At 34.6% G+C, this 22,239-nt stretch overlaps 1 non-coding gene across 1 annotated transcript; it reads left to right on the top strand.

Annotated features, from left to right (window-relative positions):
• Positions 1-21,438: 21,438 nt before the first annotated feature.
• On the top strand, positions 21,439-21,541 carry LOC142873561 (U6 spliceosomal RNA). Its single transcript, XR_012921571.1, has one exon. It is a non-coding gene; the product is annotated as a U6 spliceosomal RNA (small nuclear RNA).
• The last annotated feature ends 698 nt before the right edge of the window (positions 21,542-22,239 follow it).

Below are 22,239 nucleotides of genomic sequence, written 5' to 3' on the forward strand. Positions count from 1 at the left end.
TTTGAGGACCCCTGGAATTGTTCTGGCTAGGGCTTCCAGCACTATGTTAAGTAGAGGTGGTGATAGAAGGCAACCTTTGTCTGGTCCCAGTTCTAACTAGGAATGCTTTCAATTTTTCCCCATTCAGTATGATGTTGGTGTGGGTTCGTCATACATGGCTTGTATCATTTTTAGGTAAGTCCCATCTATACTAATTTTGTTAAGCATTCGTATTATAAAAAAGGCACTGAAATTTGTTGAATGCTTTTTCTGCATCCATTGAGAGGATCCTCTGATCTTTATTTTTGCTTCTATTTATGTATTGAATTACATTTATATATTTATGCATGTTGAACCATCTCTGCATTTCTGGGATGAAGCCCACTTGGTAGTGATGGATTTTTTTTTTTTTTTTTGAGAATCACCTCCACTTGGTGTGCTAGGATTTTTTTGAGAATTTTCACATCTATATTCATAAGGGATATTGGTCTGTAGTTTTCTTTTTTGTTGGGTCTTTTCCTGGTTTTGGTATCAGGGTGATGTTAGCTTTATAAAATGTGTTGGGGAGGATTCCTTCCTTCTTGATGTTGTGGAATAATTTCTACAGGATAGTTCTTCTTTGTAGGTCTGGTAAAATTCAGGTGTGAAACCATCTTGTTGTCCAGGACTTCTTTTTAGGAAGGTTTTTTATTACTGCTTCAATCTTGGTACTTGATATTGGTCTGTTCAGGAATTCAATTTCTTTTTGATTGAGCCTAGGGAAACTGTGTGCTTCTAAGAATTTGTCCATTTCCTCCACATTCTCAAATTTATGTGCTTAGAGGTTTTATAGTATTAATAGTTTTATTTTGTATTTCCATGGCATCAGTTTAATTTCTCCTTTTTCATTACTGATTGAGCATATTAGAGTCATTCTTTTCTGCTTTTTATTAATCTAGCAAGAAGCATGTAAATTTTGTTTATTTTTTCAATGAACCAACTTTTTGTTTTATTAATCTTCTGTATCCTTTTTATTATTAATTTCATTTAGTTCTTCTCTGATCTTTGATACTTCTTTTCTTCTGCTGGGTTTGAGGTTGGTTTTTTCATCCTTTTTTAATTCTTTGAGAAAATTCATTAGATTGTTGATTTGTGATCTTTCTGTCTTTTAGATGTAGGCATTTATGGAAATAAATTTTCCTTTCAGGAATGCTTTATCTGTGTCCCATAGATTTTCATAACTTTTGTCTCCTTTATCATTTAGTTCAGAGAATCTTTTGATTTCCATTTTAATTTCCTCCTTAACCCAATAATCATTCAGCAGAAGGTTGTTTAATTTCCACGATTTTGTGTAAAGATGAGAGTTTCTGGTGGAGTTGATTTCTAATTTTATTCCACTGTGCTCTGAGAAGATGCAACAACAGTCAAACTGGAAACTAAATCAAAGACTCAATATCCTTTACAATATCAACAAAGAAAATAAAATATCTAGGAATATATTTAACTAAGGAGGTGAAAGACCTTTACAGGGAGAACTATGAAACACTTAGGGAGGAAATAGCAGAGGATGTAAACAGGTAGAAGACCACATTATGCTCATGGATCAGTAGAATCGACATTGTTAAAATATCTATACTACCCAAAGTGATCTACTGATTCAATGTAATTCCTAAACAATGCCAACATCAATTTTTGCAGATCTAGAAAAAATAATTCTACACGTTGTATGGAACCAGAAAAGACCTCATATAGCAAAAGCAGTCTTAAGCAAAAACAATAAATTGGGAGGCATCAATTTACTAGACTTCAGGCTGGCTATACTACAAGGCTATAGTAACTAAAATAGCATGTGACTGACACAAGAACAGAGACATAGACTAATGGTACAGAAGTGAGAACCCAGATATAAAACCATCTGCATATAGCCATCTAATCTTTGACAAAGTAGACAAAAATATACACTGGGGAAAAGAATCCTTATTTAATAAATGGTGCTAGAAAAATTGGGTAGCCACATGTAGAAGACTGAAACAGTATTTGCATCTCTCACTTCTCACAAAAATCTACTGACAGTGTATAACAGACTGAAACCTAACTCATGGAACTATAAGAATTCTAGAAATAAATGTTGGAAAAACCATTCTAGGCATTGGCCTAGAGAAACAATTTATGAATAGGACCCCAAAAGCAATCACAGCAACAACAACAACAAATAAATGGAACCTGATCAAATGAAAAAGCTTCTGCACAGCCAAGGAGACTATCATGAGAGCAAACAGACAACCTACAGAATGAGAGAAAATATTCACATGCTAAATATCCAATAATGAGTTGATAACTAGAATCTATATAAAACTCTGGAAAATCAGTGAGAAAAAAAATCAAACAACCTCATTAAAAAATGGACAAAGGACATGAACAGAAACTTTTCAAAAGAAGACAGAATAATGGCCAAGAAACATATGAAAAAATGGTCAACATCTCTAATCATCAGGGAAATGCAAATCAAAAACCACAATGAGATATCACTTAACTCCTGTGAGAATGGCTTTTATCAAAAAGTCCCAAAATAATAAATGTTGATGTGGATACAAAGAGATAGGAACACTCTTCCACTGCTGGTGGGACTGCAAACTAGTACAACCTTGGTGGAAAGTATTATGGAGATACCCCCAAGAGCTAAAAGTAGAACTACCATGAAATCTAGCAATCCCATTACTAGGCACCTACCCAAAGGAACAAAAGACATTCTATAAAAAAGACATCTGTACTCGACTGTTTACAGCAGCACAATTCACAACTGCAAAGATGCGGAAACAACCCAAGTGCCCAATACATGAGTGGATTAATAAAATGTGATATGTATATACCCCACACACACACCATGGAGTTCTACTCACCCACAAAAAAATATATAGTGATGTAGCACCTCTTGTATTATTCTGGATAGAGCTGGAGCCCACTGTACTAAGTATCACAAGAATGGAAAAACAAGCACCACATCTACTAATCATCACATTTCTATTACCCAATTAACAGTTATGTGCACATATAGTAGTAACATTCATCAGGTGTCAGACAGGTGGAAGGGAAAAGAAGGAGATGGATATATTCACACCTAATGGGTGCAGTACACCTTCTAGAGGATGGACATGCTTAAAGCTCTGATTCAGGTAGAGCAAAGGCAATATATGCAAGCTAAACATTTGTACCCCAGTCATATGATGGAATTAAAAAATAATTAATTAATTCAAAAATAATACATCACACTGACTTCATATAGTTGTTAGAATGAAGGGACAAAATGGAGAATTATGAATATCCTAGCAGATGGTGATCTCTACTGGAGTCAGTTGAAATAGAGGCTAAACTAGTTAACCCACATACAGTTTTCTATCATTAGAAACTTTGGTAAAAATAGAAAGAACCCTAGCTAGCTTAGAACATGGCCCTAATTTTTCCCATGTACATAGATAATCAAGGAATATGTCACCTCAGAAGAAAAATACTTATCAAAAGGAACTAGCATAGTATTTATACAAAAATACAATTTAAAAACAATGAAGGAAATGGAACATTAAATAAAATAAATATGGCAGTAGGGAAAACTACTTCTGCCACTGATCATGGAGACTATGTAAAACCCTACACGTTTATGCTCAAATACTTGTATATAATAAGACCACAAGGTAGATTTCAGAGACACTAACAGTGAAGCATCATTAGAATATAAAACCTTAACTAGCTGTGCTCAGAAAAAATAAATAAAGATAAACATTAAATAAATTATAGTTTCCACTTTTATTGAGATATACAAAGTCAAAAGAACATTGCTTCTGGTCTAATAATTATAAAAATCCAAATAATTGGCAAAACTGTGACTTTTCTGGATTCCATTAGAGTATTGAGACAACAAATAAATTCAGTTTAACTGAATTTAAGAGTGACATGTCCCTCTGAGACTATTCAGGACTTTAGAATGAAGAGTTTCACATTTTTCAGTGTTTAGAAAGAAGAGATAAGTCATAAATACAGGTGAAAAACTCTCAAGATATTAATAATTTTTTAAAATCCTAAAGTATGCTAGAGTAGTAATTATTAATTTCTGGAATTCCCCATCACATTAAAATTTTAGATGTACTTACCAGCTATTTTGAGCCTCTACTGGTAGTCACAAGAAAGAATGTGGATAGAGCAAGACCTGAGAGCACGTTTTTTCATATCACAAAGGCATAAAACTGTATGGACTTCCCAGACTACCTTCAAAAGAAATAGAGACTTAACCAACTGGGAGAGGAGCATGAAAGGAATCCACTCCTCATACTAGGCAAAAGTCTATATCACTGGGGAAGAGACAAAGCAAATTCCATTTAACATTAGGGGAAGGGTGAAGAAACCACTCAAGGCAAGGATCATACAATAAAACAAAGTAGATGATTATTATCATTGGGGAATGGAAAATCAATTTGCTCTTTTCAAAGATCTTTCTCCTAATGATGCAAGGCAAAGTCAGATTTCCATGGAATAAGGGAAAACAAAACAAAACAAAATCTGAAAAGGCTGCACCCATAAACAGGTAAAAGAACAACAACAACAAAAAATCCCTCAGCTTCCTCAATCATAAATTTCAAACCAAATGGCAGGCAAGAGCAGAACATCTCAGGGAGAAGATGAATTTGAAGACAGTCCCATGCTGAGGTACAAATTTGAAGCATCTGCTAAAATCTTATGGTGGAAGAGCAACACTAAGAAAAAAAAAACCATTATTCCAGGCCCCATACTAAACAGGAGATAACATCAGCCCACCATATGAGTAATTTTATGTCCATCGTACACTAAAGGCAAATATAGCAAAAAGAATAAGAAAACTTAAATTTAACTATTGAATAAACTGACTCACCCCCCATAATGATATGCTGATAAAAAAAGTCATTTGGTTTATAAATTATAAAATTATATTGGTTTAAATTATATTTATCTCAGTATCTACTCTTCTTTTAATGTAACAATTAACATTAGTAAAAAGTTACGAGACCTACAAAAAGCCAAATGGAAAAAAAAAAGTCTGCTACCAAGAGATAAAGCAGTCAATAGAATCAGACTCAGAGAACACTCAGATGCTGAAACTATGAGATAAGGAGTTAATTTAAATAAGTTAAATTAACTAATGGAACAAGTAGACAATATACACAAAGCTATAGAGAATGTCAGCAAAAGGAGGTAAACTATAATATAGAGTCAAATGAAAATACTTAAAACTTTAAATATAAAAATATGGTGTCAGAGATAAGATATTTTAACAAGTTAATCATCAGAATAGACCCAGCAGAGAATATAATGGTGGACTTAAAGATCAAAGGAAAGTACCCAACTAAAAGGCAAAGATAAAAAGTAATGGAAAGAAAAAAATTTCCACAGTTGCCATATGTATCAACTGATCTACCATTCATGTGACTGACATCTCAGCAATGAAAAGAGAACAGAAAAAAAGAAGTTGAAGATAAAATAGCTTAGAATTTCCCATAGTTACTTAAAAAGAGCAAACCACAGATTTAAGAAGCTCAAAGAAGGCAAAAGAGAAAAAGAAAAAAAATTTAAAAACTATGGAACATCTTAGTCAAACTGTTGGAAACCAAAGACAAAGAAGAAATCTTGAAGACTTCCAAATTAAAAAGAAATAATATATAGATAGGTGAAAATATAAGATTTATAGTATATTTCTCATCAGAAACTATGCAGGCCAGAAGACAATAGTAAAATCTTTTAAGTATTAAAAGAAAAAATAAATTTGCAACCTAAAAGTCTACACCTAGGAAAAATATATTTCAAAAGGAAAAAGAAAAACTTTGTAAGACAAACAAGAGCTTAAACAATTAATTATCAGAATATCTGTACCACAATAAATAGTAAAGAAAGATCTTCAGAAAGAAGGTTTATAGTAACAAATGATTACACAAAAAATAAAGTGTACCAGAAGGGTTAAAAATGTGAGTATATAAAAAAAGAGCATGTTTACGTCTTTCTCCTATGTATAAGAAATAATTGTACAAAGTAAAAATTCTAACAATGATTTTTGGTTTTATGATAAATGTAGCAGACTATATAATCCATAACAACAAAAATGCAAAATATGGGAAAACTGACATGAAAATGTTGTAAGATACTGGCACTGTATATGCAGTGGCATAGGTAATATTTGAGGATAGACTATAATAATTTAAATATGTATGTTGTAAATCTTAAAGGAAACACTCAAAAATTTTAATGACGTATAACAAATAAACCAACAAAACCAAATTAGGCAGAAGAATAGGAAAAAATCAAACTGAACAAACAACAAAGGAGAAAATTAAAAAACAAAGTAAGATATTTGGACATATTAACCACTACATTAAATGTAAATGGATGAAACATACAAATTCTACAGCAGAGATGATCAGATTGGATAAATAGCAATAGCAAACTATGTGTTGCTTATCAAAAAAGCTACTTAAGTTTAAACGCGTAAATAGAATGAAAACAAAAGAATGAAATTAGCTATATTATGAAAATGGTAGTTATAAACTGAGGTTGCTATATTCATGTGAAGCAAAGGAGACTTCAAACAAGGCATATAACATAACCATAAGAGTGCTGATTCATAAAAAACAACAAAATATTCGAATGTATGCGTGTAACTGTAACTTCAAAATATAAAGCAGTAAACCAATTTGAATTAAAAAAAAAGAATTCAACACTCCTCCCACCATAATTTATAGAACAAATAGAAATAAAAACAAGAAGAGTATAACAAATTTTATCAATATTTTCAATCCTCTTGATGTAATTGATATTTATAAATCACTCTACCAACAATGGCAGAATATACATTCTTTTCAAGTGTTCATAAACATTCACCAAGATAGACCATATCCTACGCTGAGAAGCAAATCTCACACAATCTAAAACAATTAAAATAATACAAACTTTATTATCTGAGCATAAAGAAATTAAACTTAAAATTATTTTTTAAAAATATAAAAAGTCTTTACCTATTTGAAAATTAAACTGTGCTTTCCTAAATAACCCATGGATCAAGAGAAAAAAACTATAAACAAATCAGAAAACATTTTAAATTGATAAAATCCAATAGTTCAAGATTGTGAGATGCAGCTAAACTAACGCTTGAAAAAATTTATCATCAGTAAATAAGTCAGCATGGTCTCAAATCAATCATCAAAGTTTCCAACTCAAGAAACCAAAAAAAGAAGGGATAGATTAAATTTTAAGTAATGAGAAGGAAAGAAAAAATAAAGGGCAGAAATTAGTGAAATAAAACCCATAAAACTAATAGAGAAAAATGAATGAACCAAATACCAGTTATATGAATAGGTAGAGAAGTCGATAAATCTCTCTACACAATAATCAGGAAAAAGAGAAACACAAACTTCCAATGTCAAGATTTAAAGAGGGCACATCACTATAGATTTACTACATTAAGAGATAAAACAGGCCGGGCGCGGTGGCTCACGCCTGTAATCCTAGCACTTTGGGAGGCCGAGGCGGGCGGATTGCTCGAGGTCAGGAGTTCGAAACCAGCCTGAGCGAGACCCTGTCTCTACCAAAAATAGAAATAAATTAATTGGCCAACTAAAAATATATATACAAAAAATTAGCCGGGCACGGTGGCGTGTGCCTGTAGTCCCAGCTACTCGGGAGGCTGAGGCAGTAGGATCGCTGAGCCCCGGAGATTGAGGTTGCTGTGAGCGAGGCTGACGCCACGGCACTCACTCTAGCCTGGGCAACAAAGTGAGACTCTGTCTCAAAAAAAAAAAAAAAAAAAAAAAAAAAAAAAAAAAAAAAAAAGAGATAAAACAGAATATTATGGAAAATTTTGTGCCAATAAATTTGATTGAGTAGTTGAAATGGGCAAAATTCTTGAGACATAATCTAACAAATTCACTTAATAATAACTAGATAACCCAACTAGTTCTTTATTGAAGAAACTGAATTGATAGTCAAAATGTGTTTCACACATACAGAAAAACTCTAAGCCTGATGGCTTAACTGGGGAATTTTAAGAAATCTTTAAGAAGTCAGACAAATTCTTCACAAACTTTTCCAAAATATAGAGGAAAAGAAAACACCACTAAACTCATTTTATGAAGCCAATATTAACCTGATATAACCAGAAAAAAAACATTGATAAAAATATTTGAGCAGCATCCATTATGAACATAGGTTCAAACAACCCTAACGGCATTTTAAATCTAATCTAGCTATATATAAAAATATAATACACCAAGAATAAGTGATATTTAATCCAGAGAATATAAACTTACTTCAACATTTAAAAATAAGTTGAGATTGTTGATTTGGGGCATTCAACTTGACTGGATTAAGGGATACTCAGCTGGTAAAGCACTATTTATTCTCAATTTTTCAGTAGGAACTGAGCCCATTCCTCTTTTGCTGAAAGGGAAACCCAGGTGATTTTGGTTTATTTAGATAATTGGGATGCCCCAGGTGTGTCTGAGAGAATATTTTCGGAGGAGATTGGATGTGAGTCAGTGGACTGAGTTGAGGACAATCCCCAACTAGGGGCTTGAATGGAAGAAAGAAGCAGAGGAAGGGTAAATTTTTGCTCTCCTTTTTCTGGAGCCAGTGTGCCCTTTTTCTTCTGTCCTTGCATGTAGAACTCTAGATTCTGGACATTTGGACTCCAGGAAAGGTGCCAGTGGCCCCTGGGGTTCTTGGGACTTCAGACTTAGAGTGACACTGTCAGTTCCATTGCTTCTAAGACCTTTGGACTTGACTGAACCATGCTACCATCTTCCCTGGTTCTCCAGCTTGAAGATGGCCTACTGTGGGACTGCTTGGTCTCTGTAATTAAGTAAGTCAATTCCCCTTAAAGAATCCCTTCTGATATGTCTTTCTAAATATATCTTTTATTAGTTATGTCCATCTAGGGGACTCTAATTATAACACAAGTCAATGCAATTTGCCATACAAATAGATTTCTTTACAAAATTTATCTTAGTAAATGCAGAAATAATATTTGAAAAAATTTAATATTTATTCATGATAAGAAAATCTCTTGGGGGCACTAGGAATAGAAGAAAACTCCTGTATTCTGATAAAGAACATCAGGAATAAAACTACCACTAATATGATACTTAATAATAAAATACTCAATGAATTATTCCTAACATCAGGTAGTAAGATAAGATGTCTGTTCTCACTTTTATTCCACAGCATACTCAAAGCCCTGGCCAAAATATTTTAACTGTAATTTTAATTTTGAAATAGATATAAACTATTAAGGTTTTCTAGCTCTTTTTGACTGAGTTTAAAAGGGTATGTTTTGTAAGGAATTTATCCATCATGTCTAAGTTACTAAATAAAGTAAAGGAAGAAGCTAAAAAATAAGCAGATTAAAATGAAATAAATAAAACTGTCTATATTTACATATAATTGTCAAATAGAAATTCCAAAAGATTAAAAAAATATATTGACACTAACAATTGTGTTTACCAAGGTCACAGGAAAAAGCCAATATTAAAAATCAATTACATTTCCACATAGTAGCAAGAAACAAATAGTAATTAAAATTCAAAATTATATGGATAATTTAAATTTTAATTAAAAACAAAAGGTGCTTACGGATACATTTAACAAAATATGTGTAGGACTGGCATACTGCAAACTACAAAATATTTCTGGAAGAAATTAAAGCACTACATAAATGCAGAGATGTATGGTACGTATGATTCAGAAGGCTCAACATCATTAAATTGTTAATTCCTCAAATTAATCTCTAGATTCAAGGCAAACCTAATCAAAATTCCAGTGGGATTTTTGTTATTCTTATTTTTATTGTTGCTGTTATTGTTGCTGAAAATGAGAAAGCACAAATAAAGTCTTGGCAGAAGAGATTGATTGTATTTAAATATATGGATAAATTTACAAAAGAAAATGCTTAAAAGGTGGCATTACAAAGATAGCAGAGTAGGAGACATCAGCCGTTATACCCCCCCCAAACAATAAAAGCCAAATATACATGGCTACCATCCAACCAAAATATGCCTGAGAGGACTCAGGGCCCATTAAAGAAGCTAAAACAACACAGAACAGAAAAACAAAAATAACAACATGGAAAATATCACTGGTGGGGTCAGCATCCCTGAGATCCCAGAAGATGGTTAGGAACAAAGAAGAAAGGTAAAGGCTACCAGTATCAACCATGTGGCAGGACCCCCAGTGTTCCCAGAGTCCTGTTCCACAGAGGATGCTAGTAGCATCTTTTGCCACAGAGGTAACCAATGGACACTACTACTGGGAAACTCTAGAGAGAAAGACGTGGCTTAATACCACACACAGCAAAAAGCAGTCCCTCTTGGACTGCTTCAGAAAAGGAGCCACCCGTCTTTCCCAACATTGTGCATCCCTTAACCCCACGGTGCTCACTGTCTAGATCCAGCCTCTGCGGCTGCCCTGAGCCTCCCCATATCTCAAACACCAGAGCCAGCACCATAGCAAGCTACCTTGCACAGCAGACCCCTGAGCCAAGTTCTAACTACATGTGCCTGCACTTGGAGGACCAGCTCAGCCACCATATAGAACTAGGTTTTGCCCTTACTCCAGGGCTATTGTAACTCTGAACATATCTGTGCTCCTTTTCTCTGCCCTCTGGCTGCTTTACAAGCATCCACACCTCACATACTATTACCCAATGCCATAGTGGGTGTACCCATACCCCAGGTACCAGTTCCATTAGTGGCCACTGCACAGGTGCCACTCATCAGATGCCAGTTCTACTGCTGCTGCAAGCAGGCTTACAAGCCAAATCCAATGCCAAAAGGGATCCCCTGAGTCACATTTCCTTGATGGGAAAAACACAGATTGGGAGGACCTTAATAGGCATGGACACAGAAGATCAACAACCTTTACTGCCATTGCAAACATCCACAGTGTTGTCTTCTGAGAATCTCTGCAATCCTCAGCAAAAGTGAACTCAAATGACAGAGCTACACAGAGCCTACACAGCTGTGCCCTCACTGGTGCCAGAACCACAACAAGACACATAGCAAGGACCCTCCCACCTTCCTAGAGAGAAAGATTAGAAGAATTAATGTTATTGAGAAATTACCCAAAATTATCTACATATTCAATGCAATCCCTATCAAAATTCCAATGAAATTATTCATATAAATAGAAAAAACAATCCTAAAATATATATGGAACCACAAAAGACCCCAAACATTCAAATCAATCTTGAGCAAAAAAGAACAATGTCAGAGGCATCAAACTACTTGATTTAAAATCTGCAACTAAAATATAGTAATCAAAACAGCATGACATTGGCATGAAAACAGATACTTAGACCAATGGCACATAATAGCAAAACCAGAAGTAAACCAAAGCAGCTACTGGCAATTAATTTTTGACAAAGATGCCAAGACTACACAGTTGGGAAAGGACAATATCTTCAATCAATGGTGCTTAGAAAACTCTTTAACCACATGCAGAAGAATGAAATTAGACCTTTAGCTCACATCATATATAAAAATCAACTCAAAATTGATTAAAAACTTAAAAGTAAGGCCTGAAACAGTAACACTGTTCGAAGAAAACGGAAGAAAATGCTCCAAGACATTTGTCTGGCCAATAACTTTTTGGATATGACCCCAAAAGCACAGGCAACAAAAGCACAAATAGACAAAGGATATTACATCATACTAAAGAGCTTCTGCAAAGCAAAAGAAATAATCTACAGAGTGAAGAGACAACTTGCAGAATGGCAGAATATATCTTCAAACCATGTATCTGACAAGGGGTTAATATCCAGAATAAATAAGGACGGAAACAACTCAAAAGCAAGAAAACAACTTTATTTTTAAAAAATGGGTGAAGGATCCGGATAGACATTTTTCCAAAGAAGACATAAAATAGTCAACAGTGTTACTGTTATAAACCAGCGGATCAAGGGGACTTGGACACCAAAATCCAATTAGCCAAATTTTATTTATTCCTGCACAAGGACTGTCACCACTCCATGCAAGGAGGGAGAGTAGCCCTGAACTTTCCCAGTCTGGGGGTTTTATACCCCTTGGTCTGGCACCCCCAACTGCAAAGCAAGCAAGCCCGTTACAGAAGCTGGAGTTATGCAGTTAGCTACATCCTCTTGTAAGTTGCCAATTAGCTACATTTTCTTGCAAGTCGGTGATTAGCTTCATTCTCTTGTGGAACATTTTGTTTTTAACATAAAGTTTCCACTCAACTACCCCTCCCACCTATCATCCCATACTAAGTATTGTCTACCTGGTAATTTTCCTTTTCCACATTATGACAAAATGTTCAGCATCACTAATCATTAGTGAAATACAAATTAAAAGAAGTATCACCTCACACATGTTAGAATGGCTATTATCAGAAAGACAAAAGATAACAGGTGTGGGTGAGGATGTGGAGAAAGGGGACCCTGATAAACTGTTGGTAGGAAGGTAAATTGGTGCAACTCTTTGAAAAACAGTATGAAGTTTCCTCAAGAAAACTAAAAGTAGAACTATCATATGATCCAGTAATCCCCTTCTGGGTAAATATCTAAAGGATTTGAAATCAGTATGTTAAAGAGATACCAGCACTCTGATGTTTAATGTAGTATTATTTGCAGCAGCCAAGATATGGAACCAACTTAAGTGTCCATTCATGGATAAATAGATAAAGAAAATGTGGTATACATACACGGTGGAATACTATTCAGTGTTACAAAAGAAAGAAAGAAGGAAATCTTGTCATCTGCAACAACATGGATGAACCCAGAGAACCTTATTTTGAGTGAAATAGTGCAAAAAGACAAATACTGGCATGTACCACATGACAAAGTTTCAGACAATCATGAGCCACATATATGATGGTGCTCCCATAAGATTATAACACCTTATTTTTCTACATTCAGATACACAAATACTTACCATTGTGTTTCTGTTGCGGCAAGCGTACAGCTAGGTTACAGCTCTTGACTGGGGGAAGATCCGAGAGGCACACGAAGAGTTGGAGAACAGCCTTTATTCCTCTGGCAGGCTCAGCACACCTAGTGTTACAACTACAAAATAACAAAAGAAGTAAAATTACATATTAACAAAAATATAACTGAAGATAGCACTAGAAAATTCAAACCAAACCCATCTGTGAAATCCAACAAAACATTTCAATAGGGTATTGGTTATCTAAATTAAGTTACATCTATGCAGTAAAATATATAAAGACTATATGTAGCCATTGGAAAGAATGAGGCAGCTCTCTATGTCCTGATCAGAATAGTCTTCAAGTAAAAATTATGAGGATTGGTGAGTGAGTCCGTCCAATTAAAAAAAGAAAACACATATACACGCACACACAGAATATCTGTGTAAGATATAGAGGAAATAATTGAATATTGGTTTCCTTTGAAGATAAAATTTGGAAAAGAGTTGGGAGAGCTACTTTTCCAAATTTTTTCCCAAAGTATGTTTTTATGTATTTTAAAATTTTTACATGCATATATTTTATCTATTCAAATATAAATAACATTGTTTTAAATGAGTAAGTATGTCTTTCTATCTCAACACCCTTTTCACTTCTTTCAGAGAACTTAGGGGAAAAAATGCATTTGTTTTTATGTTCATTGTTTATCAGGCTTGTGAGGGTGTAAGGTTTCTGTGAACTGGGACCAAGTATGTTTCCCATTGCACAGAACCTATTCTACAAATAGACCCTAGATATGCACACTCTGAAAGAATGGATAGCTAAGTGAATTAAAAAGTAGATGATTGAATCCACCAAGAGATAAAGAGTCAAGTAAGTTTTAAAAAGGTATTTATGCTAGTAAACAATCCAAGTTAAAATTAAAATGAAATATTTTCCCTATCTAATTTCAAAACATTTTATAATTATAGCATCCAACACTTGTGGAAGTATGAATACAGGCACTTGCAAATATTGCTATGTTAGAAAAAGTGAGAGATATTCAGAGAAAAATTCATAAAATGGAAAAATTGAATCTAACATAAAGTTCTAAACAAAAAAGGATTGCCTAAAAGAATCAAGCATAACCCTACAAGGAAACGCTATACTGCAAAGAAAACCTATTGTACAATATATGAAAAAAACTCACATATTAATAACCAAACTATGTGTATTCCTGAACACAATTTTCAAAAGCAAAAGGCAAACACATTCAGACACACATACATTGCAAAAATAGTGCAAGTATATAAGGCAAGAATTTCAGAGTGGTTATATCTGTATGTTTGGGCTATTTATACATTTAGATATTTTTCTAATTTCCTATCGTGAATTTATACAACTTTTTAAATTACAACATTTGTAACAGAAAGATTATATCATGCATGGCCTAACATCTAAAAAGGTGAAAAACTTGCTTCTAAACTGGCCAAAAAGAAAAAAAGCAATAAAATATAGTTTGTATGATAAGACCTGGCCATATAAAATAATGTTTTAAAGCATTTCTTTTCCATTTGGGGTGAGCAAAAAAGAACATTTCAGACTTGAAATGTGTTGGCATCTTGGTCCAATCTAAAGATCATGAGTTTGACTCATATCGTGCTGGATTCAAATAAAGCTACGCTTCCCACCACAGCCCAGTCTGTCCTCACTCTATGTACCAGGTTGTCTTTATGCAGATGAACAGTAATGCTACAAAGCTATCTGCAAGGATAAATTCCCTTTAACTTCTCCAAGTTTCAGTTTCCATATCCGAAGTGATGATATTGGTGCCAACTCCAAAAGAATTTACCAAAAATAATGCTTACAGAAATGCCCAGAACACATTCATCTTAGTGAATGTATATATACCATACATGTACAAATTATAATTAACATAAACTGTCTATATGTAAATATAGACACAGATTGTGTGCCCATAAAAATCAAGACTTATCATTGCACACTAACAAATGGAAGCTACATTTTTATAAGGAGAGGATTAGATATGTTTGCAAGTGGAACTTAAAAGGCCAGTATATTTTCTATTTTACACAGACAATTTTAAGAGTAAACAGAAGGGGTTTACAAAATTTGATTTGTTAATATCATGTAACTTATTTTTGGTTCAAAACTAGGTTTATTCTTTTAGGATGGGCAGAAATATGCAAGAAAGAAAGAAAGAAACAAAGCCAAGATTTAAGGAAAGATTCTGAAATAAAATATGCACACACAGACTTGAAACAATCTGGTCCTAGGGTAACAAAGTAACAGGTTTTTCTCCACACGTTTTCCCAACCCCCCAGACAGGCACTGAATCCCAGTATGCAAACAAAAAGGACATATTGTAGAGGTGATTCATACAGCTGGGAAGACAAAAGGCTGTACCAGCCAAAGCCAACATTTAACAACGGCCTATAATGAAAAACTTGTTTCTCTCTTTTTGAGGAAAAGTGGCATGTTTGAATAAGTGGCATATTCTTTAAAGTTTCCATTTTTAAACATTAACTAATATACCTCAAAATAACCACCAACTTTCCCTTTTTTTTTATAGAAACCCAGTTTTTCATAAATATCTGTCTGTGCTTTCATCTACATATGTGCTGCTATCTTTCCATAAACTCAATCACAGTGTAATTTCGTCTGTATGGGTAAATGTAGAAAGGCTCTCAGATGGCTTAGAAGAAATAGAACAAAATTAGTTTGGATTTTTTTCCAAGTGGATCGTCACAATCTGTGCATGTTATTTCCCTTATCGTTGCATTTAGGCAACATTCAGATTCCCTTTCCTCCTTTATTCAGCTCCTATTTAAAATAAACAGGGGAAAAATTAAGTGGGTATAATCACCTCTAGATCCTTTATAAACATTATGCAATAGCCAAGAGACCACAATGCTTGAATGGCTGTTATTGGTTTAAATTTGGCATGTGACATTGAAGCAATGTATCTTCTGCTGTGCTCAGGAAAATCTCAATCAAAGTTCCAAGTACGGATAAGCAGGGGAGAAATTTTCTTGCTATGCTGTGTTTTAACATTCCAGAATCTGGTCTCTGTCAAGATCGTTCTTCAAAGGAACCTCCATTTTAACACAGCTGCCAATAGACTCCAAATATAGGCATTAAACAGCTTGTTTATAGAAATGTGCTTAGTCTCATTTTTAAGGAAGTTTATATTTGACAGGATATTTATGTGTCATATTAAAACATTATTATTTGCTATTAAAAACACAACACAATTAAGATAAATGTGGATTTCAAAACTCATAATAGAAATTACTTATTTCAAGTAGCTCCAAGGTAGTCTCCAAATGTGGGGACTCTTTGAACTTTCTTTCACTGAAGATCTTTCTAGTAAAAAGATGGCACCTAGGATGTAAGCATCATTTTCCCGACCAATGACAAAGTTGTCAGAAGTTTCTGAAATAATTAGATTTCAAAGATGTTTCTAGTTCTCCTAGATTGGATTAATTTCTCCCCATTGTGTGCCTCCTAAACCTTTCATTCACATTTTTATTGTGAATGTTTTATAAAATAAATGCCAATTACCCATGTACACTCTGTTTTCTCTCTTACTAGTATTCCTCATGGAGTAATGGTGCAGAGGTCTTGCCTACCTCCCATCTATACCCACATTTCAAAGTCAGTGCCAGCTGGGCATGGTGGCACATGATTACTGTCCAAGCTGTTAGGAGTCTGAAGTGGGAGGACCACTTGAGGCCAGGAGTTCAAAGCCAGACTGGGCAGTATAGCCAGACTCAGTCTCTGAAAAAAAAAAACAAACCCAAAATTGTGTTGGAACAGTCATGGAATTCAATACATTATCTATCCATTGTGTAGTAATGTGGCTTAGTGTCCACAATCACAACTCATATAGAAAATATTTCGTATCATACTGACTTTATGTTTTAATATTTTAAAAAATGTTATTGTTATATAATAGTAGTACATGTTTTGGGGATACATGTGATATTTTGGTACATGTATAGAATGTGTTATGATCAAATCAGGGTAATCAGAATATCCATTTCCTCAAACACTTTTCTTTGGGGAATAATTCTTCTCTTCCAGTTATATCAAAATATAAAATAAATTGTTAGCTATAATTTCCATCTTGTACTATCAAATACCAGAACTTGTTCCTTTTATCTAACTGAATTTTGTGCTGACTTTAATTCCATCAGGAATCTCCATTTCTGTTAGGAAGTGGATGAATTATAACACCACCATTTCAGATTCAATATAACCTAGTCACTTCCAGGTTAATACAATTTCCTTGGGGAAAATGCTCAGCCTTTCAGGTTTTCTCCACACACTACCTGCTCTTTCATCTTTCAGCAGATTGTATCTGAGTTTAGAATAGACTTGCATAATGGGTGAGCGTTGGAAGAGGTAGGTGAAATAAACAGGGCAAATAGGTAATAATGCTCCCATGAAGATTATCTAGCACCTAGATCCCTTAGTATGTTTGGTTTTTTTTTTTAAGTCTGCATGTTCAAAGCTTACTCAACAGTGCACCATGCATGTTGTAGCAGGTAAGGAAGGAAAATAAAAAGTAGCAGAGAGCATGAAATTTTCTCTGAAGATTCAACGTGGAAGTTGTATACATTATTTCTGTTTATATTCAATTGACTGGAACTTAGTTTCATGGATCATACTGATAGCAGAGTTAGAGTATTTACATTAATAACTACTATATAAGGAAGAAACAAATAGTTCTTATTAAATGGATGAAAATGACATCTAATAAACGTTGGGTAGGCAGGAAGCATTAATGCATCCAGGGGAATTAGGTAAAGCATTTTAGAGCATGTCTTCCATAAAATGAACTAAATGGGTTTTATTCAATAGATTTATTGAACATATTTATTGACCCTCAGCCATGTAAGTAATGAGAAGCTAGGTAATGGGACACAAAACTAGTACCTTTCCTACTGATAGTTACTAATTTCTAATTTTACTATAATTTTATTACTTGACCAAAATGGAAATAAAATAGTGAAACCTGGAGCATGTGAACTAAAATAAAATTTTAAGGCTTACTACCCCACACACACACACACACCGGCTGACTAAATGGACCCCCTCATGGCCAAAGGAATATCCTAAAACTAAATTGCCTGCCAGGAGAAAGGAGGTCAGACATGCCTTGTCATAACCCCGTTCCTTCTTGGTGACATACTTTGTAACCCATTAGTAGGCCCAAGGGCCTATTGAGGCCCTGCAGGTCCTCAATTTACACAATAAATCTATGTCTGATGGCTTATCCCTGATAACAGCTCCTTATGTTGAAACATTCCAAGCCTTTAGACAAAGCTTCACATCTTTAACCAATTATAAGCCAAAGAATCTTTAAACCCACCTATAACCTGTAAGCCCCTCACCTCACTTCAAGATGTCCCACCTTTTCTGGCCAAACCAATGTATGCCTCCCATGTATTGATTGATGACTTTACCTGTAACTCCTATCTCCCTTACCAAACTGTAACCCAGCCAAATCAAGTCCACTTACTCAAGGCTTCTTGGGAGTGGCTCCAGGTCATGGTCCTCAATTTGGCTCAGAATAAATCTCTTTAAAATTATTTTACAGTTTGGCTTTTTTCCATTGACAAGTATTTTGAGATAATTTTTAAAGAGTTCAGAGTCCTATGATACAATTGAAATAAAAATGCTGCTTAGTAGATGGTAGACTTTTAAATGAACAAGGTAATACTATGGAAAATTGTAAACCACTATTGAGAGGAAACTTTGTTTTGAATCATTTACCTTTTGGCTCTAAATATCTATTGTCTGAAAACAACTAACAAGAGACTTCAGGTACAATTCAAGGGCTTAATCTTTCCCAAAACCTTGAGCCCATTCATCTTCCCACTCTGCCTCTTTTTGTTGAATTTTTGTCTTTATACTATTTGCTAATAGTCTCAGGTTGGGTTCCATGGGTCCCACATAAGATAATCCCATTCAAAGTCAGGAATCGGTATGGTGGAAAAAGGGGTCTTTTTAGTCAATTGTTTCCTTTTACCATTAAAGGAAAAACTTACACAGAGCTTTTCAGAAGACCTAACATTTTACTTTCTTGACCAAAACTGCAGGAAAACTTAGGAAAATAAGCATCTGGAAAAGGAGAGGCCGGGCGCAGTGGCTCACTCCTGTAATCCTAGCACTCTGGGAGGCTGAGGCTGGAGGATCGCTCAAGGTCAGGAGTTTGAAACCAGCCTGAGCAAGAGCGAGACCCCATCTCTACTAAAAATAGAAAGAAATTAATTGGCCAACTAATATATATAGAAAAAATTAGCCAGGCATGGTGGCGCATGCCTGTAGTCCCAGCTACTAGGGAGGCTGAGGCAGAAGGATTGCTTGAGCCCAGGAGTTTGAGGTTGTTGTGAGCTATGAGCTAGGCTGACACCACGGCACTCTAGCCTGGGCAACATAGTGAGACCCTGTCTCAAAAAAAAAAAAAAAAAAAAAAGAAAGAAAGAAAAAGAAAAAGAAAAAGAAAAGGAGATATTCCCATAACTAACTTAAATTGATAAAATGAGTAAACTGATCCTTTAAGTGGGTACTTTGGCACTCTAATTAAAACAAGGTTTATGTAGTAAGTAGAAGGAGAATGCCTTTTGGGTAAGCAAGTTAATGGGTTCTGTCATAGCTATGTAACCATTCAAAGCATGGCCTTTACCTGACTTATAATTCTTGTGCAACTTTAAGATTATCCTCAATCTTCTCTGCTTTCTCAGGCAATTCACTTCATCAGTGATTCCATTTCTCTCCTTAATAAGCAATATACCCTATTTACAGCCCTTTCACTGTCAGAATTATAAACATCATCTAGTTTTTCCCATAACAATAATAAATAAATCTCATCTCATGCCAATAATTGATTCTAGCTACCTTGCAACTTTTGTTTTTTCCTCCACAACCAAGTATTTCTAAAGTGTAATTTTCATTCATTTCATTTACTTCCCTTTCACTTTCTAGTCCAAATCAGTCTGACCTTTGCTCCCACAACTACAACAAACCTTTTATTGCTAAAGTCAACAGTGGCCAATGGTCTGCATATTTCAAATGAAATACACAATTTTCTGTCCTTATAAAACCTGAGTACTGTGTGACATTTGATTCTGTTTACCACTCTTGCTAAAGTTCTGGGGTTTTTTGACTTCTGAGAACTGACTCCTTATGTGTTTACTCATCAGACATTTCCGGCCACATCTTGGTCATTTGAATGATTTATGTATTCTATTTGTCTATCTCCTCCATTGATGCAAGACACCGATATGAAAAAAAAATTCTCCACATTAAGGAACACATAGAAATTCAAACAACTGCCTTTATACTATGTTGCTATGTTATAAATAGTACACAACTGATTATGTTAGACCATTAAATTACCCCATCAATGGTTGTAATTTTTAAGTGAACATGAGAGTCACCTAAGAACAAATTTCCAGAAATATAGAAAACCAAGCTGCTAAAGAGATATCCTACTCCATTATATAGATAAACACTAAAAGAAATATAATGTAAAAAGTTGTTAAATATGAAGTCAAGTACAAAAATAAAGGAAAGGAAATCTTCAGGTGCCAAGAACAAACAGAAAACTCAAAACCAGACCAACAAACTCAAAGTGATTCAATAGTGGCTCATGAGTTCATCAGTAATTCTTGAAGACTAAACATCTTGAAAAAAAATTTTTTTTTAAAGACAGGGTCTCACTGTGTTAATCTTGAACTGGTCGGGAACTCCTGGCCTCAAGCAATCTTCCTGCCTTAGGCTCCCAAAGTATTAGGATTACAAGTGTGAGCCACCACACCCCTCTGAGGGCTAAAATTTGGAATGCAAGGTTATTTGAATATGGCTCAGATCCTTTCAGATCCTTGAAGTGCTGCCCTAGCCATTATAAAAAAAAAAAAAAAAAAGAGACAAAAAAGTCTGGCTACTGACCTGGAAAACTAATTTTAAAAATCTTGCTACACATTTAGGGCAAAGGAAAAGAAAACCACCATAAGACACATGGTATCAAGGCCTATTGATAATCAAGTATGGAGTCTAAATATGTATTATCAACATGATAATAGAAACACATTTTAGGAATTAACATAACACTATTTGAGGATTATTAAAAACCCTAAATCTCTTACAAAAGCACACATTAACATTTTCACATCACAGTTTATATTGAACTCTTACAGACCTCTGCCAAGCTCATAAGAAAAAAATGAGAAATCTTAAAAGAAATAAACCTCCTTGAAATCAATATATTTAATATGATAGAAGAAATTCATTTCTTCAACTCTGCATTCATTTGACAAATATTTATCAGATGTCCACTATACACCAGAAAGTCCTCAAGGCACAGCATATACAGAGGTAAATAGAGAATGAAGCGATGAAAAAATAAAAGAAGGAAAAGAAACCACAGTGAAAAACCAAGATAGGAGGAGGACAAGAGAGCAAGAATCATAAAAGTGCAAAGTTAACAACTTAATCCCAGAAATTAAAAATTTAATGGGCATGTGCTTACTTCAGGAGTATATTTACTAAAATTGGAACAATATAGAGAAAATTATCTTGTCTGCTCTTCAAGGATGGCATGCAAATATGTGAATCTTTCTCTATAATTTTTAACATCAATTTCTAAACCTGATAAAGATAGCACTAAAAAGAAATCTACAGAATAATTTCACTTATGAGTAGTGATGAAATAATCCCCCAAAAGATATCATCACACATAATTCAACAACAAAACAAAAACATTTTAATATAACCAATTTAGGAATGCCAACATGGTCCAGTATTAGATATTCTATTAAAATAATTCATTATATTAATATATCTAAGGAGAAAACCCGTAAGAATGTCTCCAGAGATGGTGAGAGGATTTACAGAAAAAATTCAAAGTCCATAGCTTATACCCAAGACTGTCTTTCTCCAGAATCTGGGAGCCATCCCTTTGAAATATAATCAACATTCAATCAACTGAGAGACCTATCTCCCATTCTCTGTGGAAGGGTAGAAGCCTCACTTCAGTGGGTGCTTACTACCACATTGTAGAGCTACCTCTTATGGTAAAGATAGGTAATTGGGGCCGGGCGCTGTGGCTCACACCTGTAATCCTAGCTCTTGGGAGGCCGAGGTGGGCGGATTGCTCAAGGTCAGGAGTTCAAAACCAGCCTGAGCAAGAGCGAGACCCTATCTCTACTATAAATAGAAAGAAATTAATTGGCCAACTGATATATATATATAAAAAATTAGCCGGGCATGGTGGCGCATGCCTGTAGTCCCAGCTACCCGGGAGGCTGAGGCAGAAGGATTGCTTGA

The sequence above is a fragment of the Microcebus murinus genome, chromosome 10 (genome assembly GCF_040939455.1).
Source record: "Microcebus murinus isolate Inina chromosome 10, M.murinus_Inina_mat1.0, whole genome shotgun sequence".
In the NCBI taxonomy this organism is placed as follows: domain Eukaryota; kingdom Metazoa; phylum Chordata; class Mammalia; order Primates; family Cheirogaleidae; genus Microcebus; species Microcebus murinus.